Source organism: Balaenoptera physalus (assembly GCF_965194825.1).
Source record: "Balaenoptera physalus genome assembly, chromosome: 5".
Taxonomy (NCBI): Eukaryota; Metazoa; Chordata; class Mammalia; order Artiodactyla; family Balaenopteridae; genus Balaenoptera; species Balaenoptera physalus.
The window spans coordinates 79,822,356-79,850,292 of record NC_138884.1 but is presented as its reverse complement, the minus strand read 5'-3'; the positions used below and the strand labels follow the sequence as shown (position 1 = coordinate 79,850,292).

Below are 27,937 nucleotides of genomic sequence, written 5' to 3'. Positions count from 1 at the left end.
CTTTGTGAGATTGTTTTTGGCTCTATAGTCTGTCCGCCTGAAGGACTGTAAATTGTTGTCTTTTAGAAAAACACTATGGTAAAGTCTTGTGTGCAATTGTCTTTCTTCATGGGAAGAACAAGAAGATAAATGGTATTCATGAGGCTTGTGGTTTAGCTTTGTCCTCTTGAGCTGTTTTTTCATTGATTGCTTTCTTAACAGTTAGAATATTTTAGTCACTAAGTTTTAATCTGATTGATTATCTTGGTTTCATTGTTTCTCAACCATCAATATGCAGGCATTTGATCCCATGTATTGTGAATACCAGGCCAAGGCTATTTTTTTTTTTATTTTATTTTTATTTATTTATTTATTTATGGCTGTGTTGGGTCTTAGTTCCTGTGAGAGGGCTTTCTCCAGTTGCGGCAAGCCGGGGCCACTCTTCATCGCGGTGCGCGGGCCTCTCACTATCGCGGCTTCTCTTGTTGCGGAGCACAGGCTCCAGATGCGCAGGCTCAGTAGTTGTGGCTCACGGGCCCAGTTGCTCCACGGCATGTGGGATCCTCCCAGACCAGGGCTCGAACCCGTGTCCCCTACATTGGCAGGCAGACTCTCAACCAGACTCTCTTCCCTGCGCCACCAGGGAAGTCCCAGGCCAAGGCTATTTCCTGGTTTTCAGGGGCACAGAAAGTGCAATAGGTAATTAAGAGCATTGCAATGCCACTTAATGTAATGTGAGAATAGACAGATACTTACTTAGATCATTTAAAATGCTTTCCAGATCTAAACATCAAAATGGTAAAGAAAAATGGGAAAATTCCAGGTGATCCTCTAATATTATTAAACAATAAATGTATTCCCCATTGTCTGATTATTAAGTAATTACATTCATTTTCTAGTTTTACTGAATACAGACATAGAAATAGATAAAGATGCTTATGTAGATATATAGGTTCAGACCTAGACATTAATCTAGTACCACTAGAACCTGGAATGAATAACATTCATGAGCTATTCTTTAATTAATATTCTAATTTTAAAATGTATTATATAAATACATTGGCTGAAAGTTATTAATATATGAAAGTATTAATGGTGACTTTTGGTTTAAATGCCAATGACAACCAAATTCAAACTATAGGAATGAAATATAAACCCAGTCATTTATTACTGGTTAATAATATTTTATAAATAAGACAGAACTTTATCTAAGCAAGTAAATCATTAGCTTTTGAAGCTGACATGGAAAGAGAAGGATGCTCATTCATATAAGTTATCTTTTACCCTTGACCTCTCTTCCATTGATTGTGATTTTTTACCTTTGCCTATGCCGGAAGGATATGACGGTCTGTCAAAATTCCAAGATCTTATGTTTACATCATTCACTTGAAGAATGAATTTTGATGAGTACTTGAATTGATTCTGTGCATAAATTACAAGTGCTAAAATTATCAACATTTTCTCCCAAAATGCATATTTTATGTTATAATGCATATTGAGTCTTTCTATTATTATAGGTTTACATTTTTCTTTAAGAAGGCAATTTTCTTTATTCATATTAGAAAATAGATGACTTTTAGGTCCATTTATCATATCGTACAATGACCAAAACTATAAATGAGGCAGAATTAAACATAACTTTTGCAGAGCAGGGATGAGGGGTGCCAAAACAATCAGAGAGTCCAAAGTCATCATAAGATATGGTGTCAGGCAATAAGTAGTGACCCAGGCATATGACAATCATTGAGGCAATTCAGTAAGCTGCAATCAGTTATCTGGGCAGATGGATGAGGCATGGTAACTGGGACCCTAAGATCAGTTAATATATAGGACTGTAGGCAGACAGTGACCATCATAAAGAGATCCAACAGTAGATCACAGAACTCTAGTCCCTAAAGATGTTTACCTAAAGCAAAGCAGAAACTCAGGCCTGCAAGAATTTGTGTAATGAAGAGTGTATGAAGACAGGAACTTGGGGGGAAAGGGAAAAAACAGGGAACTGCCTTCTATTTGCCAGACAAAAGCTAGGCATTAATGAAACACCTCTGTAACAGAAGTCTTTCTAACAGCATTTAAGAGATAATGTATCTGAGTCTCAGAGAAGTAAAGTAACTTACCCAGGGCAACAAGGCAAGGATACTGGTAAAGTGAGGATTCAAGCCCAGGTAATATATTCTCTATAATAGAATCCTGTAATCAACTGCTGAGCAAGGAAGCAGAACGTCAATGATTAGAAGCATAGCACCAATCAGAACAACTCCCAGCTAGATTGAGGATGCTGAATCAACCAAAGACTGGTCTATATTTCCTAAAATTATCCCCGATAAAGGTTAGAGTCGATCCCAGAAGCTGAAGCAGAATTTAGCTCTTAGGGCAAGGGTCAAATGATTGCAACTGTAGATAAAAGGTAGTCTGTGGATGCAGGAAACCAAGTAGTCCTGATTCCATTGACATTACCAAAAAAAAAAAAAAAAAATTTAAGCCTCAAATAACAACATTGCTTAGCTCTAATACTTTCCTTAAGATCCCTTCTTAATAATAGATAAACCAATGTAAAGAGATCTTAAATCTTAAGGGTAATAACTTCAAATGACAAAGTAACATATGGCAATTATATGGAGTCCAAATGAGCTTTACTTATTCCTGCCTAAGTACATAATCGATATGCTGCTAAGTGTTAATAAATACTGAATCTGTTATCCATCTATTTTTTAACTCTTCAAGAAAAAACATGTGTTAACATTACTTGCTGAAACAGATCTCCCTGAACTGTCATTTTATGAAGACCATAACTGAGCTTTAAAGTGATTACAAATGAGTGGTTCTAGTGTCAGTTGGGGAAAAGGAATGATAAAGTAGACATTTCACCAATATAAGATTGAACCAATCATACTTTTGTAACCAATATAGTAGAAACTTTACCTACCTTACGAAATTTACTAGTTTGTATTCTCTTCCATTACAATCCCAAGGATGGGGAAATGTTTTTCTTGGTCAGGTCCTTTGAGACAAATTAAAGATGTTTTGCCTTTCTTTAATGTCATCTACTCTAGTAAAATGAGGAAGGCCATAAAGCCTTGTTAAATTGAAAACTTCCTTGAACTTGGAGCACGTTAATAGCTTCATAGCCCTGGGATGCTATAAAATGAGTTAATGGCACATGGAAAAAAATCAATCAAGGAATTTAGTATTAAGAGGATTTGGAATTTGAAATCAATAAAGCTATCACATAAAGGTTTGATAGCCACAAGCCTCATGGAAATATAGAAAGGCTTTGGGACAACAATCATGAAGGAGTCTAATGCCTCTTCCTATATATTTTCTGCAGCAACTATTGAAGAAAATCTCAACCCTAATCTTACCCTCACTGTCAGCAGATAATGCCACCTCTCAGTACCTCCCTCACCCCCCCAAAAAAAATAGAATCCATTTCGGTTCCGAAATCTCTCAGCAGTCTCACCCGTCTTCTTCTAAATGCCCTTATATCCTCACCATTCTAAGTTAGCCCCCTGTATTTAAGAGGAAGGGATGCTCCTCTTCCTTTTATAAGCTGACCCTGACCCTTTTCTTCCTCCTCTGGTAATTGATTTTCTCAAATTCACACACACCTCCACCCCTGATCTTTCACATCCTCAGTCTCACCCTCTCTGCTACCTCTTTTTTCACAGCCTAAAAACAAGCTGAAAACTCCTCTCGTCACAAAACACCTCTACTCTACCCTCCCACCTCTCCTTCAGCTTTTCCTAATCTCTCTACTTCCTTTTTCTCAAAACTACTTGAAATAATGGTATATATCTGTTGTCTGTGGCCTCAACTTCCCCTCAACCCACTGTAATCTGGACCCTGCCTACCCATCTCCCAAGTCCACTGACACTGTTCTCAGAAAGGTCACAAAGGATCTCTCTTTACATAACATCTTTATTCCAATGATCTCCAAATGTATAGCTCCAGCTCAAATCTCTTTTAAGCTCCAGATTGATGTACATCGCACTTTTCTTGGCATATCTACTTTGATGTTTCAAAAGCATCTTAAACTTAATTTTCTCAAAACTTATTATCAATTTTTCCCTCACAAGTGAGTTTCCTTTCCAGCTTCCTTAATCTCACTATCCAGCCAGAATCCTAGGATTAACTGTTGACAGCTTCCTCTCCCTCACCCTCCTCCCATCCAATCTATTGTCAAGTACCATCCATTCTACTTGCCAGATATTTATCAAAGCCTTTCATTTCTCTCCAGCCCACTGCCACCAATCTTCTCTAAACCACCATGACTTCTTGCCTGAATCATTGTAGCAGTCTTGCTATTGGTCCTCTTATTTTTACCCTTGACTCCCTCCCACTTATTTTCTACCCAGTAGCCAGAGTCGTCTTTGCAAGATGTCAATTGGATCATAATATTCTGTGCTTTAAAATACTCAAAGACTCTCATTGCACCAGGAAAATTCTCCACACTTCCTAGTTTGACTTACAAGCTTCTGAGTGACTGACCCTTCCTCAATATCTCCATTTTCCTCTGAAACCATCTTTCCCTTGCTTACTGCACTAAATTCCAGCACCACAGGTTCTTTGTTTCTTGCAGACTGATCTTTCTTTTATCTCATTATCTTCACCATCTTGTTCCTTCTGGTTAAAATGCTTTTCCCCATGATGGTTCTTTTAGCTTTTCCTCATCTTTCAGTTCTCATTTAAGATGCCACCTCCAACAAAAGGCTTTTCTGAGAATCCAACCTTAATTAGTGAACACCCGGTATTCTCTTTCAAAATTCTGTTACTTTCCCATATAGCACTTAGTAGTGTTTGTTTGCTTCTGTGTTTATTGTTTCTTCCCTCTCTGGATTAGAAACTCCATGAAGGAAAGGATCATTGTTTTGTTCACAACACAATAATTAAAACCCAGCCTAGTACCTGACATTAAATATCTGTGAACTGAGTGTATGCTAAATTTCTTGGCTCCAAACTTTTTGAGTCTTTGGAATTTTGAAAGATAAGTCTAGTCTTAATTTTTTTCAGATAAGATTTAAGGAAGGTATTTTTTGACTTGCAGTAAAATATTCTTTCATTTATACAATTTTATATTCATGCTTTAAGACCATCTCAAAAATTTAAGATTGTAAATATTCAACCAAGAGCCAGATAGGGGAAAACCTAACATTTTAATTAGTTTAGGAATTTTCAAAGGCTGGTAAATGTGATAAACCACTATGGTCTTTTTGCTTCACTTCAGTCATGAACTGTCTACATCCCTCCCACCTGAGCCACAACCAATTTATCAAAGGTAACATTTAGTGATACCTGGTTATTTTTATACTTGTTTCTTATTTTAAAAAAATGGCTTGGAAACTTTTAACTTGGGCATTGTCTTAATGTATTCAGTTTAATGAAGCATCTATTCAATCCATCTCTTAGTCTCAGAATATTGTCATTGTATTGATTTCAGTGTCTTGGTAGTAGCAACATCTACACAGAATGTCAAGCCATAGTCATGTTTATTTCCAAAATAAATTTTTTCCTTGTCCACAAAAATAGCAAGTGATAAGAAAAACGTGTCTAATAAAATGACCTAACTTAACCGTGGAAAATTCCCTGAGAAAACGTGAGGTTTACAGAGTTGAAATGCTAAGTTTTCATTATATAATATGTTACATTAACACCTGGAAATAACATTAAGTATAGTGTCCAGACATGAGGCAGGAGCAGTTCTACAAAAGCCTGCTCTTGTAAAGTCACACGTGGAGAATGGTGCCCAGTTCTTAGTGCCATATTAAGATAATTTCCTTCAGAGGAGGAGACCAAGATATTTGGGAAGAAAATTTTAGGGAGGCATAATAGCCATCTCTGAATGTTTAAATGCTATCATAGAAGAGAAATCTTATGTTTGGTGTTTCCCAGGGTATTAATCAGGATTCTCCAGAGAAACAGAACCAATGGGATGTATACAGATAGAGAGAACGAGATTTATTACAGGAATTGGCTCATGCAGTGATGGAAGCTGATAAGTCCCAAAATCTGCAGGGTGAGTCAGCAAACTAGAGAGCTGATGGTATAGTTCCAGTCTGAAGGCTAGCAGCCTTGAGACCCAGGAGGAACCTATACTTCAATTGAGTCTGAGAGCAGGAAAGGACTGATTGTCCCAGTACAAAGATAGGCCGGACGAAATCTCTCTTACCCTGTAGAGGGTCAGTCATTTTGTTCTATTTCAGGCCTTCAAGTGATTGGATGAGGCACACCCGCATTAGGGAGTGTAGCCATTTAAATGCTAAGCTCATCCAAAAACACCCTCATAGGAATACACAGAATAATGTTTGACCAAATATCTGGGCGCCGTGTGGCCCAGTCAAGTTGACACATAAAATTAAGCATAACACCCAGAGTGCTAGATTTGAACCCATTCAATTCAAATAACATTTTTTAAGTGGTGACCACAAGCCACTCTGTGTGCAAATAAGTAAGTGCTGGTGATACAGCAGCAACCGAGCAGACAGGTGGCAGAAGTAGCGGGAAGGTAGATGTAGAATTGAAAAAAAATACTATCCAATGAGCAGAAGGGCCCATTCATGAAAAAAGCCCCCCCTTAAGAAAGACTTCCCCGCCAACAGAGACACTTCAATTAATTGGAAATGGCCACCTACCAGTTTTAATGTAGAAAACATTCCTCACTGAGAGGGCTGTTAATTATATAACCTTAAAGATCTCTTCCAGCCCTAAAATCTAGCACTCTGGGAGTTTGTTCAATTTAGTTACATTACCAGTAAATTACTTTATGTGCTTGCCTGAGATATTGGTTATAAAGTGATCCTGATTTATAAAGGATATTAGAACATTAAAAAAAGTTATGAATACATGAACATAAATACTCACAAGAAAAATATGAAATGTAGGACAATTATAAGCAAAGCCTTTGAATCATTCTTACTTTATTGCTGCCTTCCACATCATTAATTCTGATCTGCAATAACTTAAAAATAGCATCTACAACATGCTGCACACTTTCTATTCATGGATACTAAACACCAAAAATAACAGAAGTAAATTGAACTTCATGAATGATTCATGGCTTCCCTTGCGTTTCCATTGTCAAGGAAATTAGCAGCATTGGATATCTCCTTAGATAAATTTGATTTTGCCATATTCAGTAGACTACTTAATGAAAATGAATATTTCACATTTATGTTCATAGAATTGTTAATGAATTTTAGTGCCCATGCTTTTTTGTTGAGCAGAGGGGTGGGTGTACGGAAGACAGGAATCTTTTCTGAATTAATTTATTCCTTTTTCCAGGCTGCTTTTTTGAAACTGTGGGAAAGCAGTCTTTCTGAAAAGTCTCTGATCTTTTAAATTTAGAAAATAAAAGCCAGTGGGGGAATGGAGTTCCATTTATTAAAATTAGTTTCATAATCAACTTGTCTATAAAGTTAGCCATTTAGCTGTTCACTTCTACCCTATCGACAGTTTAAGTTTATTTTCCATGTATGGATAAGTGGCTATGTAGATGGATGAGGAGATCTCTGATTTACAGGTTTAGATTTCTGGAAATTTCTTCTCTTCTTGATGCTCTAATGGATGACCATTTTGCTACTAGCTTCCTAAGAGGAAGTCAAAATAAAGGGTATTGTTTTGTCTAAAGGTTTTAGGTATTAACCAAACACTTAAAGACACAATTTTGAATGGAACTTTGATCTTCTAGAACTGGACACCCTTGCTAAACTGAGGGCTTTGGTTCTCTTAGGATCCAAACTTGATAATAATGACTGCTAATATTTATTGACTATATATTATTGTCCAGGCACTTAACAAAAATTTCCTATTGAACATTCACCAGAACCCTATTGTTTTACTCCATTTTACAGAGAAGGAAATCAAAGCACCAAGGCAGTTACTTGCCCAGGTCACAAAACTGTAGTGGTCCAAAAGGAATTTGAACTCAAGCAATCTGACTTGAACGATTTACTCCCCCTTCATATTGTCCACAGAAAACTCCTTTCTAGCTTTCCCACTGTGTGGGAGTTGGGTGGTTTGGGGGTATGCTCTATCTGAATGCAAAGCAGACACCTGAAAACAAAGCAGGTTTTAATTGGTCCTTCTCCTCTCTGCTGAATCAGTCTCAATTCGGCTCCTACATGGGCATTTATTTTCTGACATTCTTGCCAACGAAGCTGAACGTTGATATAACTTAAGAAAAACTTTTATTTTACCAGGTCACTTCTACAATTGCAACAGATCATACAATGGTCAGAAACCCTTCTTCTTCTAAACGGCTAGAGATACGCTTCCCTAAATGGTTTTAGTACAGTGTTAGGCTTAACTGACTGCAATGGTGCTGTAGTTTCAAAGTCCATCCATTACTCATAATTGTGGTTCATGAACATCTATAACCTTGACAATGGACATATTCCTGAGAGGTCTTGACTTGGTTTGTTCTGTGAACCACATCCATATAGGAACCATATAATTAATATAGATAATTTAGTTTTCATTTCAGTGTCAATTTCCATGTTAAACTGCTTTTTTCTTATCTTTAAGATCAAAGGTTTTAAAAGGGAGATTTTTTAAAAATATTGATATCATGACCCCACCCCAGACCAATAACATCAGAATTTGTAGAAGATGAGCCCTTTGGCAAGCACTTTTTTAAGCTCTCCAGGTGATTTAAATATGCAGCCATCTATGACTGCCACTGCGCTAAGGCTGTCATGCTTTAAATTTTTGCTTTTCAATTTTTTTCACCATCCCTTCTAATAGACCCAGCTCTCTAAATGGGAAACAGAATGGAGACATAGAAATGAAAGAAGAAAGTACAGCAAAGAACAGAAAATAGCACAATTTCTTTCAAAGAAAAAAAAATCACTGAAATGATCAAAGGAAAAAAATTTAAACTATTCTTTCCTTTATCCCCTCTGGCAGAAGGCTCCATTGTTTTTTTCTTTAAAGGTGCATGTCTTGACATAAATAGTTAGACCAAGGGACCCTGTCTTTCATTGGAATTAAGTGCTTCAATCAGATTTTCAAATCCATGTAATGAGTCAAGTTGTTACAAGATGCTACTCTATTTTAAAAGCCCTGATATATATACCATATATTGGTATGAATGCACTCAGTGAAACTGTAATTTGTATTATGATGCTGTGGTAAATGGAGTTATCTACTTGGGAAAGAGAGGCATGGGTATCAGCTGTTTGTGTAACATTATAATGTTAAAAAAAAAATTAGTTAACCATTTACTCCTGAATGAATACATAGCAACAGGCTTTACAGGAATAGTTTTTTGTTTGTTTCTGTTTTTTATTTTACTTTATTTTATTTTTTTAATTGAATGAAAGATTCTTTAAATTCTATAGTGCTTTACAGTTTTCAAAAGTTTCACCTACATGATTTCATGTAATCTCATAATAACCCTTTTTCCCCCCACCCCTATGTTGCCCCTCCCCCTTCCCTCTCCCCACTGGTAACCACTAGTTTGTTCTCTGTATCTGTGAGTCTGCTTCTTTTCTGTATTATTCACTAGTTTGTTGTAATTTTTTAGATTCCACATGTAAGTGATACCATACAGTATTTTTTACAGGAATAGTTTTATCAAACCAAAATTGAGCAAGGTCCATTTCTTTCAACCATAAAAAATGAAACAATAATTTCTGTGTCCATCTTCATCTCCCACACCCTGTCTCCTAGGCACTGACTGTCCTCATTTGATTGTGTGAAAAGAGCAGATTTGTCGCTGAGCTCTCACTAGCTGACTGCATTGATTCCACATAGATTGTATTCCCAGGACTGGGATTACGTAGACCTACAATTCAGACAAGAAATTTCACTGAGTAGAGCCCAAGGGTCACCTGCTCTTACCTTAAAAACTGTCAGAGTGGAAACTCATCACTTGTCTGATATGTTCCCTGAGGTGCTTGTCCAACATTCATGCGCTTACAGGGATCTTGTTAAGATGCATTCTGGTTTAATGAGCTTGGGCTGGGGCCTGAGGGTCTGCATTTCTAACGTATACCCAGGTGATGCTGGTGCTACTTGCCTATGGACCACACTTTGAGTAGTAAGAATCTGGAGTAAGTTAAAAAAAGAAAAGCAAAAAACCCTGTCTCACCTGTGCTCCTCCTCAATCTGCTTTCCCAGCCTGTTTGCTTCCTACTGAGATTTAAATAATTAGCCATTGTCACAGTGGTTGCTCAGCACTTGATTCAAAAGAGTTTTGAGTTTTAAATTAACTGAGGCAGAAAAGTCATTTTCAGATGACCTGAATAATTCCCAAACACTGAAATCTGAACAGCTTAGATGCTGTTAGACACCCTGGGCGTGTAACATTCCTGGCTTACTCTTTAATATATGGAAGATTCCCAGCTGTGGTAGGTCATTAGTACTCTTAAGCCCACACTAAAAATAATATTTGGTTGAATATTTTGTACTTAGAAAGGATTTAATTTTAATGAAGGAAAAAATAATAAATATTCTATTTGATTTTCTTTTTTTTTAATTTTTATTGGAGTATAGTTGCTTTACAATGTTGTGTCAGTTTCTGCTGTACAGCAAAGTGAATCAGCTACACGTATATATATAGCCCTTCTTTTTTGGATTTCCTTCCCATTTAGGTCACCACAGAGCACTGAGTAGAGTTCCCTGGGCTATACAGTAGGTTCTCATTAGTTATCTATTTTATACATAGTAACAATAGTGTATATCTGTCAATCCCAATCTTCCAATTCTTCCCACCCGCCTCTTCCCCCCTTGGTATCCACACGTTTGTTTGATTTTCATGTCTCCAAACTAGAGCTTTTAGTGGAAGGAGCATAGAGTTATACCTTCACTATCTAGAGATCTGGGATTTAACGAGTCATTCTGAAGAACTCAAGTTTGCTAGACTTTAACTATTTTGATGCAAATCTTTCTCAATAGAGAACTCTAAAAATCATTTATTCTTTTCTGATGATTCAGGGTCATAATTGTGATCATTTTTCATGATGTGATGAAGCTCTAGCTTCATCTGAAGCAAAGGGAGGTATAAGGACTTGTACTCTGATTCTCATGGTGACCTTAATTTAAGACCTACTTTTTTAAGAGTCTTCCTTAGTGGAGTGATGAAGGCCCTTTTCTACATAATTAATGTGTCAATAAAAGAAATGTCCATCTCTAGTCAATTAGGCATATTTCTATAACTCAAAAAAAAAAGGCATTTTCCTGGCAGAGTTCTCATTTTAAGTAACATAGTCTCTTCATTAGGGATCAGTAACAGCCCTTCACGAATCATTCATTTCAACATCTCAGCCATTGTCCAGGTCCTCAGTGTCACCTTTTCATCACCTTCTTTCATCCTTACTGCCATGGTGACGGGTTCTCAAGTCACCTGCATTCATGCAATGTCCAGTTACTGAGTTACACGGGTTTTTTACATGTAATATCCTATTCTCGCTGTTTCTGCCATTATTTTATCTCTTCTTCTTTGAATCTGTACATGCTATACATGCCAAAACAGTACCTTGTTCTTTAGAGGGAAGATATTTTACATAATTGTCATCTGACTGTAGATGGGAAGTATTAGGAAGTGTCTCCCCCAAGAAATGCAAAACGATTATGAGTTTTGCATTTACTGATTATTTACTTCAAACCTTTAATCTAGTAGCATAATCAAAGGGACAAGCCTGAGTTTGCTAAATTTGTACAGTTTCCTAACCAGTATGTAGAGTTATAATAAAACTAAATTTTTTTCCTAGGTTGCATGAAGTTTAAGAAGTATCCTTCTGCTATTGTGATACCAGGTCATAGTTACTCTTCTTAAAATTTTACTTTGAAAAGAATTTCATGCATAAGCAGTATTTAAAATTCCACATTTTGTTCCATTTGGGGCTGAACAATAATAATCATTGAATAACAATAATTGAATATTATAAATATTACTAGGAATAATAATATGACTACAAGTGCTAGAATATAAATAGCAAAAGCTAAAGTGAAAGCGTGCTGAGATAGGATGTCTCAGATACTACATTCACTTGCCAAAATGTAGATCGTGAAAAACGCAGTCCACTTGGGTCAAGCCAAGCTCACCTTGGTCAAGCTGAGCAGTATCACCTTGGTCAAGGTGAGCAGTATGTTGAGTACACCTGTAGGTATGAATGCATGCAGAAGGTTTAAACATGACAAAGATGACACAGGACACCAGCCCATGAGAAGCACCTTTTAGTGGAAAGTTCTTTCTTAGCCAGTAAAGATCTACCTTATAAGTAAATTGATCTTCTCTGAATCAAACCTCTGAAAAAATGGAAGAATGGACTTGCCATCAACCAAATTGAGGACAGCATCAGGTAGAGCCCAGAAAAGTTTTTAGACATACTCAATTTGTATTGTCTATTAGACATCTAAGTGGAGATTCAAGTTTTCAACTGAAAGTCTAAAGTTCAGGGTAGAGGCCCTATCTGGAAATGTAAATATACAATTCATGAGCTTCTATATGTACTTAAACCCATGCATCTAGATGATATCACCAAGGTAATTAGTGTAGCTAGAGAAGAGGTCCAAGTGCTAAGCCTTGGCCAAACCAATACTTAGAGTATAGGAAGATGATAGAAAACTCAAGAATGACAATTACTATCTGCAAGTGCACTACATATAATAATTCATTTAAATTAAACCATGGCTCTGTCATAGGTACCATTATTGTTCCCATTTTACCAATGAGGAAATTCAGTCACAGTGGCATCACCTAATTTGTCCATGTTCACATCTAGTAAGTGGCAGAGACAAATCAGCAAAGGAGACTGAGAGGGGTGATTAATGGGGTAGGAGGAAGCCTAAGAGAGAAGAGTATTCTGGAACCAAAGTAAAAAAATATTCTAGAAAAAAAGAGGTGATCATCTGGGTCAAATACATATGATAAAACAAGTTAACTAAGAACTGAGAACTGATCATTGGATTTGGTAACATGGAGTTCTGGGAGTGAAAATCTAAATGCAGTAGATGTAAAGGAGGATAGGAGAAGAGAAAGTGGCCTTACCTGTAAAGTGCCTGGTACAGTGCTTAGCACATTTTAACTACTCAGTAAATGGTGGTCATAGCCATCATCGGAGTACAGGGCAATCAGCTATTTGCTGTCAGAGAATTCTGAACTGCTTCAACTTTTGTATTAGTTGTAAGTACTCCTTTCCTCCGTTTTGTCACACTTTTCACTCTGATTGTTGCCACTGTTGTTGTCAATGTTCTCATCACTGTCCCCTCTTCGTTTCTAACCATCTTCTCCTATCTCTTGGTTTTCACCTTAAAAGCTGATTTTGTACATCACTAACCAATCAAAGCCCTCTTCTCCTCGCCTCTTGAGCTGACTGATGACAGAGGGCCAGGAGCAACCACTTGTCTCTTGTTGGCTCTATTTGCCTCTTTCTAGGTTCCCAGAGGTTTCTGATTCTTCCATCATATGCAAGTGTTTATTGTGCATACACCATTCCTGACACTGTCAGTACTTCTAGGATGGCAAGATGACTATATCATGGTCACCCAAGGCTACATTCCTAAAACAGCATTTGTACAGATGCATGAATGCCATTCTCAAGAGATTTAAATTATTAGAAACTAGTTCATTCACCAGCAACATTCTGTTGCTATTTTAAATTAGCATCAAAGTCCAATGCACTTTTTTGTCAGGTTCACAGACCAGTGACTCAATTCCTTTTACGTTAAGTTGGGATCACTTAAAAACACTCTGTGGGCACATCTCTCTCCCTAACATTGACAGCTTAAATACAGCTTCTGGTTTCAGCATATTCCTGTGCATCTCATTGCTAAACAGACCACTTTTCAACATTCTATTGTGTGACCTATGAAGCACCATGCAGATGATTGCTCAGCCTGCTTTATAGACAAGGAAGTGACGTGACAAAGAATTTGGCCCACAATTCCTCTCCCTAATTCTCAGGAAGGAAATCTCCATTATTTGCTGCATTTGAAAAACTGTGGCCGCTACACAACTATAGGTAGAGTCTCCATTTCCTTAAGAGAGGAAAGGGGGGATGTCCAACCATTGGTAAATTTTCCAAAAATGTCCCTTTGTTGGTTTAACAGTCTCTACCTAAGAGTTTGGGGAATCAAGTAGAATGTCAAGTGAAAAAAAAAAAAACTTGGTTAATAATTCAAATGTTTATTCACCCACACACTTTCTATAATCCTTATCATTTATCATGGACTATTCCAGGCAGAACAAAATCTCTGTCCAGATGTACCTTGCAATCTATTATAGACAGATAGAAAAAAATCAAAACAAAGTCGCTGGTATAAAATATAATGCAGGAGTATGATATGCTGTGACAAGTGTGTTGAAGAAAAGAAAGATGGGGTAGAGGGATGGAGAGGTGTGTGAGTAGAGGCAGACACATTTGCACACTGTTTGGGATCAGGAAGTTATGCAAATCCAATCATGTTAACACAAGGAGAGATAAGCCAGAGTGTGTCTACGGTTCATAGGTATTGAAAGAGCTGTTCAGTTCCACCACGACACTCAGCCATTCCAAACTGTGGGCTCCAGTCTTCCCCTTGCTCAGTCTATTGTCCTGTCTGGCCTCAGTGCAATGAAAACACAGGGTCTGCTTTAAATAAATCACATATGTGAAACCCTAACCATGATCATTCAATAACTTCATCATAACGTCACTGCCAGTGAGTAAGTAGAATTAGAAGTTATCTCAGTGATTTTGGGAAGCTTATTTGATGTGCCCCTTTCCCTTCCCAATGCTCAAGATAAGACGAGACTGCAACAGTGACCTTCTAAGTGGAGAACAGTTCACACCTTCATTCTGTGTGGTCTGAGAACTATCTTATACTGGAGCAATAAAGGTTCCATCCATTGTCCCATGGAGTCTCAGCCCCAGAGTATGATGTCCTCTCTCAGTCACTGCCCTGTACGTTGACAGCCACACTGGGCTAAGTCTCCTGGTGGTGGGTGTGCATATAATCACCATAATAATTACACTCAGGCATAGTAGAAACTCTTCACTTCTCTGGAAGTTGCTTTTATTGAACCTTTATCGATCTCCATTATTATTTGCATTTGACTAAATATGAATGTGAGTCTAGAGAATAATAGCATATATATATATATACATATATATATACACATATATATATATACATATATATATATATATACATATATATGTATACACACACAATGCTTTCATACGTTTTCATTTGAGTCCCCCAAAGAATACATTCCTAAAGTAGCATTTGTACAGATGCATGAATGCCATTCTCAAGGGTTCTCAAGAAAAGTAAGATAGTTATCATGGCTCCCATCACGCTGATGCAGTCCCCAAGCCCAAAAGAAGTTAAATGAATTTGACAAATAGACAAGGTTAAAATGTGGCTGAGCCCCAACTAAATTATGGGCCATATGAGTTTGAATTCTGTTCTTTCCACTACAGGAAATTGTGCCCTGTTGAACCAAGTTCTTCTAAGAGAACAAAATAAGACACTTTGGAAAACTTCATTGACTTTCTTAGGTCTCAAAGGTATTCCTGAATGTTGAAAAGCAATAGTTTACTAAATAATACCTAGATGGCTTTTAAAAAAAATCTGAACGGTTTTTCCCCAAGGTGCTAACTATAGCTCTGTGTATATAAATGCATTTAGTTGAAGCTTAACATTCCCAAATTTAACATTTGAGATTCTGTTTCTAGTCAAGTTTCTATCAAGAAAACAGAAGAACCACTCAATATATTCAAGATATAGAAGGTTTTAATATAGGGAACGAAAAGCATACAGGAAGACTGGAAAAGCTGATGAGCTGAGGTGAAAGAAATCAACCGCAGCAACTTCAGCCTGGAGTACCCAAGCAGTGAAGGTGCTGCAATACTCAGGATCTCTGGGAAGCCCCACCAATTATCTCTGTCTCTGTAGCAAGGTAGAGGTCCTCAAGGGCTCCCCAGCAAGTCACTGAATCTCATCTTCCCATGCATCTGGCAGCAATTGTCCCCAGAAAGTAATGGCCTCTCCTCCTCCATCTTCCAAATCTGGTACCAATGCCTCTCTGGCAAACTCTATCCTGGGGAAGGAGACCTCTGGGGAAATTGTTTCCAGCTTCTCTTCAATGACACTTGGGGTGGTGATGCCAAGTTGACAATAAACAAACAAACACAAGCATGTCAAAGTGATCTCAGATTTCCATGTCTCACTATTTATAAGTTTTCTGAAACACAACCTGGAATCCTATCCCCTAAATGACATAGGAAAGGAGCAAGCCACACAGCCAGGGAGGGTACCTCATCATTCATCCAGCTTCCCCGCCATGTAATCGACAAATATTGGATTCTATCTTTTTATGTTCAGTGAACAAAACAGACATGGACCCAGACCATGCTTACATCTTGATAGGACTTTGTTCTCAACTCCTTTGAAGTTGCGTTTGGGGGAGGATTTATATGCTGTTGAGTCATTCACAAATTTGGGTAACATCAAGGTTCTGAGGCTGGCTCAGCCATCTTAACAACCAACTTTCCAAAACCACCCAATTCAGTCATAAAAGCAATCCAAAATACCCACTGAGTCATCAGAGGTCATTTCTTGATTCATGGCCATGCTCACATATGCAAATGTGTATAGCACTTTGTACTTACTGAAAGGTATTCTCTAGCATTGTCTTGTTTGACCCTCACAAATCATCTTGCAGGTATGGGCAGATAATTTTTCTCTTTTCATTAATGAAAAATTGAGGACACAGAGAGGGGCAATCCATTGTTTTATTAAAGACCAATCCTGGACTTGAAACTAGATCTCAATTTAGGGTCCTTTTACAGCATCCCACTGCCTCTTTTGTACTAAAAGAACTGGAATCAGTACTTGCTAGATGTGAAACTACAGAATTAAAAAGGCCTAGGCCTTCTAAATCATTTTTATTGCCCACTTGTAATTGTTCTTCCAGCTTAAATTCTGAACCAAAGTGTCTGGAAGTGTCCTCTTCTTTGTTAATGAAAAAGTGAGCAAATCTCCCTTAGACAGAATCCTTCTTTTTATGGACATTTTCTGCAATAAATAGGTCACTTGGTCATATCCATATCTGTGAGTAGTTTATTAAGTCAGATCTGTCTTAAAATATCTGTGTCTGACAAAAATCCTTTTAGGGAACTCACGCAATTGTGACAGAATCTTAGAACTAGAAGAGGACACTGAAGATTATTTAGGCCACTTCTGTCAGATACAGATGAGGAGAATGAAATTCTCAAGTCTCAGTGACATTGAGGTCAAAATCACACAGCTAGTTACCTAGATGCAGACCTGTGCACAAAAGTCAGATTTAAAGATTCCGTGAGCCCATGCTATGCTGCCAGTGTGTGGGGAGTATAGGAAAATTTTAAGAATATTCTCTGGATTAAAACCAAGTTATGGAGACATAAAACAATGAAAGAAAAATATAAAGCACGAAATAATTGAAAAATAATGGTCTGTAAGCTGTAATTGCTGTAATTCCCTAGGGGAATAGATCAAGAATTTATTTTTAATCTCTACCTATTCTACAAAAGATGTGAGGCACTTCACAAAAAATACTTTCAGTGTAAAAGGATTAGAGTAAGCAGTTGTGGTGACCAGGACAAAGGGAAACTAAGGGTGGAAAAATAATAAAGCAAAACCTGTTATTAGGGTGGACCATACAGTTGAGAGAAATGGACCCCAGATTTATCACTAAGTTTTCTAATGGCCAAAGCAAGTAAACACAATCAACTTATAAGAGTCAAATTGTCCATAAAACCAAACCTAATTTACTGTTCTGTAGTATTTCTCTAGTAGGTATTCAGAAAGAGGGCTCGGAGTTTTATCCAGTTCTTCCTTACACAATCCACCAGCGTGCTCTGTTGGCATAACACCAAAGTACAATTCAGTAAAGCAATTCTATTAAATCCAAAATGATGCTGCTGAAGGATCCAGCAGTCTTGTGGTCTGGCTTGATTCAAAGGCATCATTCAAAGCATGTAGAGAATGGATCAATTACCTGACCCCAAAGTATTTCTTCCAAAATATTATTTGTGGTGATAGGGAAAGCAAGGAGCTCATGGTATATATACTATTTGTCAAGAGCCAATGGTGTGTATAGTCTGTCATGCTGGGCGATGGATACTCCACAAGCTAGTTAATCAACCAAACAGAGTTGAGTGTCGTTAAGGGCATTTGTAAAACTGAAAGAACCTAATTGTCACGTTTAATGCCTTTGTACAGGGCCAAATAAGGTCAAAACTGCACCCACCTAACTTAAAATATATATATATGGCCTGTTCTCGGTCAAGAGCAAAGCAGGCCTGAGACCACAGGTCAGAGAATTTAGGAGTGGCCTTCGAAAAGAGATGGGACTTGAACTGGGATGGACAGAGAAGAGAAGTGAGGAAATTTTAGGTTGAAAGAATCACATGATCACATGGTGAGGGGGTTACAGATAGGAGATGAGTTGGTTTGCCATCAAAATGTGTGACTTTAAAATGCAGTAACAATGGAGCAAATCTAAACATAATTCAGCTTGATTTTTTTATAGCAATACTGCGAGTAGAAAGTTCTTTAATTTGATATGACAGCACTGGTTTGACAGGATTTCGAGCCCATGAATTCAGTAAGTGGGTTTGTTTTGATGACCTTTGCTAATTTGTTGAATGCCGTGAAAATCCCCTGCAGACTTTCTAACGGTTCCAAAGCTAAAAATAATGACCTCACTGAAGATTCTGTCAGCTGCTCTGATTCAGAGAATGGCTGAGAATGACTGATGGACTCTGGTTCCAAAATGAGGCTCAGAAATTTGCAACCTGACACATCTCGTACATACCAGAAAATGATGTCTGTCTTACTAGAGAGCAAACACAGGGTCAGAGGGAGCCATAAGCACTATCTCTTCTAAGTGAAAGTTGTAATTACATTAATGCTTCATTGTAGGCTAACGCTGTACCAGGTATTGTGTTTCACATGTATTACGTATTTCATATTGTCCTCACAACCTCTCCATGAAGAAAGAAGTATCACTAGCTTCTAGATGTAGTAACAAAGATTCATAAGCTTTAAGTAACTTGCTTAAAGTTACACAGCTCATTAATGCCAAAGTTTTGAACCTAGGTCTTTCCGACTCAAAAGCTAGCGTTCTAAGGACTTCCCTGGTGGTCCAGTGGTTAAGACTCTGCGCTTGCTCTGCAGGGAGCGCAGGTTCGATGCCTGGTCAAGGGACTAAGATCCCACATGCTGCGCGGTGCTGCCGAATAAAAAATATATACTAAAAATTTTTTTAAAAAGCTAGTGTTTTTAACCTCTACATAATACAGATTCTAAGCCTTGTAGGGGCCATTACTTTAGATTATATTACTAAAGTACTTTGTTAGGCAGTGTAAAGCCCAATTAAAAAAAAAAAAAAGCGCAATTCCTTGGTGAAGAATCAGGGAATTTGAAGGTTAACTAAGGACCTGCAGAATCATTAGCCCAACCCTCTAATTCTGGATGTGAGATCCTGAAGGGTGATACCAAATATGAGCTGTCCAGAGTTCTGCAGCTGGTTAATGGAGAATCAGGCCGTCCAGTTCACAACATCGTGCTCCTGAACATTGCCCCTGCTGTCTGCTCTGGGGCAGGTCAACAATTAGTTGTAAAATGTGAGAAAAGAAATGAGCCTGGGTATAAAAGAAACCTAAACATTTTACCACATTCAGTCAGGTCCACCGTGGAATTATATGGTTAGAGAACTAGACATTGGGTTTTCTGCTTTTATAATGAGAACATCCTAAGGACCCAGAGAATATTAAAGGATAATTGTTAATAATTTGGAGGGGGGAAAATCACATACAGAGAGTCTTATATAACCAGGTTAAAATCAAACTTACTGATCTGTTTCAGCCCGCCACCTCTTTGAGTTCAGCAGTGAACACGAGCACAACTGCCAATTTTCATGGTTAGACTGAAAAATTGTTGAAATCTTCTTAAGTGTCAGTAGGGTATCTCCAACCTGTTATTGCCACTCAGCATTCTCATAAGTGTAACCCTCCATCTGTCTGTTGTCTTTTAGTGCCTGGTGAAGCATTTATCTGCATTATTAAAATGTACATCTGATCTTACCAAAATATGTGACTTCCTCCCTTCTCTGAACAATTGAATATCTTCCCTTAAAAACATACATAGTTTCAAGAATTGGCATCAAATAATCAGAAATGTTTGGTTAACTAGTTAATTATTTCAGTAATACATTCAGCAAGTATTCATTGCACCTGGATGGTACCCGGCACTGTGCTAGATGACGGTGGTGAGCAAAAGGAGAGAGGGTCCCTACCCTCCCTAACAGAGCATCCAGGTAGGGGAGGAAGATAGGCATTGAGCAAAGACTTACACCAATACATCGCTATGCACTAGTGGTACTTTATACTATTAGAGGGTAAATGAGGGGGATTGGACTTACGGTGGTCAAGAGAGTTTCCTTGAGAATATATGTACGGTTTATAGATCTAAAGGCGTTAATGAGGCAAACAGGAGAAAAAATATAGTCCAGGCAGAGAGAACATCAAGTTCAAGACCCTGTGGCAGGAGGGATCCTGGCAAACATGGTGGACAGAAATAAATCTAATGCAGTTGTAGCAGCAAGAGAAAAAAGACCATGGTGTGAGTTGAAGCTGGAAATATAGGCAGAGGACTTACCTTGCAGGATCTTATAAGAGTTTTGTCTTAAAAAAAAGAAAAAGAGCTTTGTATTTATCCTAGGAAGAGTGGATCACTGGAGGATTTTTGAGCTGGGGGAAGGCGGGTTAACATGATCAGATTTGTGTTTGAAAAATCACTCTCGCTGTGGTATTGAGAAAAGATGCAGGTAGAGAAAGAAGATTAACCATTTTGAAGACTATCAGAATGGACCAGGGAAAGAAAGATGCTAGCTTGAATCAGGATGGAAATGGAAAGGAGCAGACGGATGCAAGGGAGAGTTAGAAGGAAAAACAAATGGGACTTAGTGAAGAATTCAATATGAATGAGAAAGATAGAGAAACAAAAAGTGGCCCCTACGATTACCAAGGATTTTTGCTTGGATTAGTAGATGAATGAGGATGTCATTCACCCAAAATGGGAAGAATGGGAATGCTTTGGATTCTGAGTGGGGGGCAAGGAAGAGATCACAAGTTTAATTTTTGATTTCTTGATGTATGATATAGGTCCGAAGCACGGAGAGAGGTCTACCCTGAAAATATAAATTTGTGAATCATCTGAATATTTTTGATAATTATAACTATAGGCATAGGTGAATTTCCCTGAGGAGATGATGCAGAGTAAGGAATGAAGAGTTAGGAGGCCTGAGGAACTCCAATATTTGATGATTAGGTAGAATAAGATAAGAATGGAAAAGAGACAAGGAAGGAACAGCCAGAGAAATAGGAAGAAAACCATTAAGTGCAGAGTTGCAGAAGCCAAAGAAACGAAGTAAAGTAAACCCTGGGTTCAATAAGCTCTAACCTGAAATATACATATATATATATATATATATATATGCATGTATATATATATATATGGCTTTGTCTCATCAGCAACATTGCACAAACTTCTAGTCAAGTTCAAGTTGGAATAAAGCAAAGAGCATGGATTTCTAATTCCAGTTCTGATATTAACTCTCAGACCTTAGGCAGTTCAGTCTTTGTGATATATTTCTTTCAACAAAATTATGAAATGTCAGAATCTATTTACATAAATATACACACCTTATAGTCCTCTCATATGTACTGATCTTTGCTTCTGTAAGTTGTTTATCAACTTTAGAAATACTTTCTGACTTTGTATCCATGAAAATGCTAAGGATTTAATAATATAATATTCTTAGCATTTAATAATGCTAAGAATATAATAACCTGTACTTTTCAGAATATGAGAAATTCTTTTGTAGGATGACTACAATATGCTTTATTGGTCTCAACTAACTTCATGCTTGAAAAAATATATTTAATTTATTACTTTACATCAGTTCTTATTTTTGCATTCAAAGTATTTTCCTCTTGGGCTTAGACTATAGACATATATATGAGGTTTTAAGGCATTCATTAATTAATATATATCTAAATCTATTAAAGATGGGATTTTCAATATACATTTCCTCAAGTAACTTAAATTTATGTGTACAATTTTAATATATCTGGCCTTAATGTATTGCAAAGATAACAAGCCCTACTGGCCAACTCCTCTATACCATAGTGGAAAAGCACAGTGTAAGAATCAAACATCTCTGGGTTTGAGCCCAGATTTGCTACATGGGCAGGTTGTCGTTATACCACCCTCTGTCTCATTTGCTTCTTCTGTGAAATATGGAGAACAATACTCAACCTCATGAGGTTTCTTTAAGAAAATGTCTACCACATATAAATACTCAATAAATGTTAATGCCTTCTTGACATCACAATAATAATATGCCAGAATAGTTGCCACCTGAAATCAGAACAAATTATGACTGTATTGTAAGCTGTTGAACTAGCATGCATGCCATCCAGAAAAATAATCACATGTTTTTCAATATATTCAGAGTGCTATGAGCGCTAATGACATGATGATAACAAATCAACCCTGAGTTTATGGTCATCTCATAGCTTGTGAATTAAAACATTTGATGATCCTCATCAATGTAGACAGTTAACTTCCATATGATTTGAGCAAAGAAAGTGATGGTTTCTCCTGCACTAGCTTTCAGGAAAAGATGCCCAACTAAGAGGTTTTCACAGAGAATTCCTTCAATAATGATGTGTGGAGTGAATGAATAGAGTGAAATGGAATGAGAAAAAAGTTTATTTCCTTATTTTAGGAAATGTATAGAAGTTAGAGATTATGATGATTTTGCAAATTTCACAGTTCTGTGGAAAACTCAGTGCTATGGTGTGTTCCACAATCATTCATTTAATCAATAGATAAAGTACTTTATTCTGTTGCTATGATATTAGGTGCCATGATGGTTAAAAAAAAAAATCACGTCTATAGGTCTCTGCCCTACAGACTTATAGTGTCAGATAGGAAAATCATGAACCAGATAATCACAAGGTTATTTCCAAAGCTAGTCAAATAAAGTTGTCCCCCCCTCATCTAATCTTCATCTAATCCTTCCATTTTAGGCCAAGAGTGTCTATTATATTTCCCCAGCAAAACAATATCCAAATTGTTGATTTTGTTCCTTTTAACTTCACCATACATATTGATATCATCTTCTTTAATGTACTGTTTTCTTCTAGATTCTGAGCATATAGGTACATTCTAATTTGCCTATTGCCTAACTGATATATTTACACTCACATTTTTTGGTTTGCATGTTTGGAACTGTTTATTTTGGATATTTTGTTTATTTTGTCACAGTAGTAAGTGTTTAATAAGGAGAAAGTATAGAAAGTTCAGAGATCTTTCCTGGCATACTTCTCTATCTAGTTTCTCTTCAATGTTTTTTAATTAAGCCAAAACTACTAAAAATATAAAAATGTAATAATGAATTCCATCAAAGTTCCTCCCACTTAAGTATTTTCTCTGACAGTGAGGTTAAGACACATTTCATGTTAAATGATTCCTTTGATGTTTCCCTCACAAGTACATAACGTAATCATTGCTAACTTATTTTTAAGGTGAATCAAGATCAATCTTTAATTAATTTAAGTGAACGCTTTTGTAAGCCTTCTTGATATAAATGCCTTGAATTTGTCTTCTAATATGTAAAAGAATATTCCCTTTACCACCTTGAGAGATGAATTGGTATGTTATTTTTTTCTTCCTTATAGTAAAATGAGAATGGCAATACATATCTTGAAATATCATTGAGACTGGTACATAGTAGGCATTCATTTTCTATTTTTATTTTTATCAGTAATACAGGTACATGGTTTAAGAATGCAGTAGTTTTCCAAGGTCTATTATAAAAACAGCGGTCTCCTGTTTGTCTCTGCAACCCATCTCCCTCCACTCCCATTAACCAGCAGTCACTGATTTCAACTCTTTCAGTTTGTTTTAATGTGTACCTTCACATGTCTAAATAATAGCACTACACTGTTAATTCTTGGTTTTTCACTTTAATACCTTGTACCTTTTTCACACATTCCCATATCCCCTCACTAACACACATACACATACTTCTTTCCTGTTCATCTCCCTAATATTGGTGTCTACTGATCAATCAATATCCATTAGTATTAAAATATTGAAATACTTCCCTTTAGGTTGGAAAATAGCTATTGCCTTGAAGCTCTCGAGCCCAGGACCACCCCTAGACCTCCCAGATATTTTCCTACCACAATCCAACAAGGAAGGGAGTAATACCCGACACAGCTTTAGACAGTGTCCAGTATATTTTGGTTTGTGGCCCATACCAGACCAATAACTGGTAAAAATTTAATATTTGTCATATAATTCCAGGTTATATTACAATTTTTGTTTATTCTGACAGTCAATGCTCATATCATTACAACTCTGTGAACATTATTCACAGGTAGGCTATTTAGTATACTATGACTAAATTCACTTTCCTGTACAACTTAGCCTCTTTACCATTACTCGGTCATCCACAAACTCTTTGTTCTAGGTGTACGTCTCTTCTTGAACACACAGGTGATATATCCAATTAATCTTCCTAGGGATGTCTCTCCAAGAACTCTGTGTTCTCTTGCTCCCATCTTAATCGGTTGCTCTCTGGGTCTGCCTGCACTACTCTCACCCTAAGATCTCCTTTCCCATCATCCTAGGAATTTCTTGTCTACCTTTTGTATGGGAGCCTCTGTTTTCTGAATTCCACATCATCTTCTTCCTTAATTTACATCCTGGTGGAGCCTTCCCCCCTAGCTTCCTAAGAGTGGCTGAGGGAAGATAAACGTTTTGAGACCTTGCATGTCTGGCAATGCCTTTATTCACTCCTGAAAATTGATTGAGTTTTTATGTATATAGACTCCTATGTAAGAAATCAATTTCCCTTGGGTTTTCTAAGGCAATATTTCAGTGTCTTCTAGCTTCTGATATTGCTACTGAGAAGGCCAATGTTATTCTGATTCTTGAATCTTTATATATGGATAGTTTTTTCCTTTGCATCATTTTAGGATATGCTCTCTGCTTCTCAAGATTCTAAATTTCATAATGATGAGCCTTATTGTGAGCCTTTTTGATCATGTTAAGTATCAGATTGGACTTTCAATCTGAAGACACCTAGAATGTCATATAGTTGGAATCGTAAGTGTCTTAGTCCTTTGGGGTTGCTCTAACAAAATACCATAGACTGAGCGGCTTATAAACAACAGAAGTTTATTTCTCATAGTTCTGGAGGCTGGGAAGTCCAAGATCATGAGGCCAGCTGATTTGGTATCTAGTGAGGGCCTGCTTCCTGGTTCACAGGTGGCCGTCTTCTCTCTGTGTCCTCACATGGTAGAAGGGGCAAGGGAGCTCTCTAGAGCCTCTTCTGTAAGGGGACTAATGCCATTCATGGGAGCTCTGCTCTCATGGCCTAATCACCTCCCAAGGACTCCACCTCCTAATACCATCACATTGTGCATTAGGATTTTAACATATGAATTTTGCAGGCACACAAACATTAAGCCTATAGCAATATAACATGTCGCCTTTTCAAATTGACTTCTTTCACTCAGCAATATTGGCTTGATAGCTCATCTCTTTTTAGCACTGAGTAGTATTCTATTTATGGATATACCACAGTTGGTCCATTTACTTACTGAAGGACATCTTGGTTTCTTCCATGTTTTGGCAGTCATGAATAAAGCTGCTGTAAATATTCATGTGCAGATTTTTGTGTGGGCATAAGTTTTTAACCTATTTTGGTAAATACCAAGGAGTGCAATTCCTGGATAGTATAAGAGTATGTTTAGTTTTGTAAGAAAGTGCCAAACTGTCTTCCAAAGTGGCTGTACCATTTTACATACCCACTAGCAATGAATGAGAGTTCCTTTGCTCCATATCCTTGTCAACATTTGGTGTTGTCAGTGTTTGGATTTTAGCCATTTCAATAGGTATATAGTGGTATCTCACTGCTGTTTTAATTTGCAGTTTCCTAATGACATATGATGTTGACCATCTTTTCATATACCTATTTGCCATCTGTGTTTCTTCTTTGGTGAGGTCTTTGCAGATCTTTTGCCCATTTTTTAATTGGGTTGTTTATTTTCTTAGTGTTGAGTTTTAAGAGTTCGTTATATATTTTGGATACCAGTCCTTTATCGGAAATGTGTTGTACACCACTTTATTTTTAAATTGTTTTAATAGTAATGCATTTACATAGTTAAAAAATAAAAACAAAATTAAAACATAAATATTGGGAAGTCTCACTGTCCCCCACTCCTTCCAAATTCACCCTTTTCCTTCACCATTTTTATTATTTTCTGATTTATCCTTTTGGGTCTCTTTATGCAAATACAAGCAGCTACAAATATATATTTTACTTTTCCCAAAGTGGCATTTCATATACATCATTCTACACCTTGCTTTTCCACTTAACACTGTATCTTGGGCATCTTTCCATATCTTATCATCGCGCTCTTCCCCATTTTTTTTTTTTTTTTTACTGCTGCATCATGTTCCACTGTGGGGATATACTACGGTTAAGAAATTCCCATTAGAGACTGTCATACAGAGTGAAGTAAGTCAGAAAGAGAAAAACAAATACAGTATGCTAACACATATATATGGAATATAAGGAAAAAAAAAAAAGGTCATGAAGAACCTAGAGGCAAGACGGAAATAAAGACACAGACCTACTAGAGAATTGACTTGAGGACATGGGGAGGGGGAGGGAGAAGATGTGACAGGGTGAGAGAGTGGCATGGACATATATACACTACCAAATGTAAAATAGATAGCTAGTGGGAAGCAGCCGCATAGCACAGGGAGATCAGCTCGGTGCTTTGTGACCACCTGGGGGGGGGATAGGGAGGGTGGGAGGGAGGGAGACGCAAGAGGGAAGAGATATGGGAACATATGTATATGTATAACTGATTCACTTTGTTATAAAGCAGAAACTAACACACCATTGTAAAGCAATTATACTTCAATAAAGATGTTAAAAAAAAAAAAAGAAATTCCCTATTGCTGGACACATCACCCTGAATTTTTATGGTACCTGGTGTTCTCAACTGCTGAGATTTTTTGAGGCTCTATAATGAAAATTGGGTGCTTCTTAACTTTCCCCCACTGCCAGCTTAGGTTCTGTTTTCTTGCATGTGCTAGGACATTTTCCACTTGTCCCTCTGCTTTCTAGCTCCCACAGTTTCTTTTGTTCACCACTCAGTAGCATAGCAATATCATCTTCAAATGGAAGGAACCCTTCCTTGATTGTCTAGATGTCTGTAAATAAGTTCACTCTCGTATACTTCTACAGTACTTCTCCAGACTTTGGTCATACCTTTTCAGAATGAAGAGACTCAGTTTCCATGAATGAAAATAATCTTGGAAAGAATTAGAAGGTTGGGCATAAAATTGTTTCCTTTTTTCAGAGACCAAAAAAACAGAGAAACAGTATGGTCTAAAGACTTCCTGGGGTCATTCAGCAAGGCGATGAATTTCTTTCTGTGGCTTTTGCCTCCCTATCCATGGCTATAACTATTACAGAACCATTTCTGTCCCTGAATTTCAACTTGGTAAGCCTGATTACTGTTTTCCTAATTTATAGACACTGTTAGCACTGTCAATGCAGATACATCAAGGACCCTGAGGGAGCAGTAGTTCCCCTGCTGTACACTTCAATTGATATAGTCATTTGGTTCATCAACTGTATGAGTCAAAGGATGGACTTCTCTTGTGAGGCTGTAGAGCAGTGGTTGAATTTGTGCCCTGCATTCAGACAGAACCCACAGCTATTCCACTTTCTAGTTATGTCACCTTTGGCAAGTTACTTAACCCTTCTAAACCTATGTTTCCCCGTCTATAAAATAATGTGCATCTCATAGGTTTTTTGTGAAGATGAATTGCATGTAAAGCAACTAGTACAGAGCCAAGCAATTCTCCAACACCAGCTGGATGTCCTACAACT

General features: G+C 37.4%; 1 protein-coding gene and 2 long non-coding RNA genes across 3 annotated transcripts in view; 1 reads left to right on the top strand and 2 right to left on the bottom strand.

Annotated features, from left to right (window-relative positions):
• GABRB1 (gamma-aminobutyric acid type A receptor subunit beta1) overlaps positions 1–27,937 on the top strand; it is a 423,421-nt gene that overhangs the window by 319,508 nt on the left and 75,976 nt on the right. The gene's annotated exons all lie outside the window — the stretch shown is intronic.
• On the bottom strand, positions 318–15,083 carry LOC309661155. Its single transcript, XR_014263872.1, has 2 exons — positions 3,342–15,083; positions 318–2,980 (listed from the first exon to the last, which is right to left on the bottom strand). It is a non-coding gene; the product is annotated as an uncharacterized lncRNA (long non-coding RNA).
• On the bottom strand, positions 15,530–26,511 carry LOC309661160. Its single transcript, XR_014263877.1, has 2 exons — positions 21,801–26,511; positions 15,530–21,767 (listed from the first exon to the last, which is right to left on the bottom strand). It is a non-coding gene; the product is annotated as an uncharacterized lncRNA (long non-coding RNA).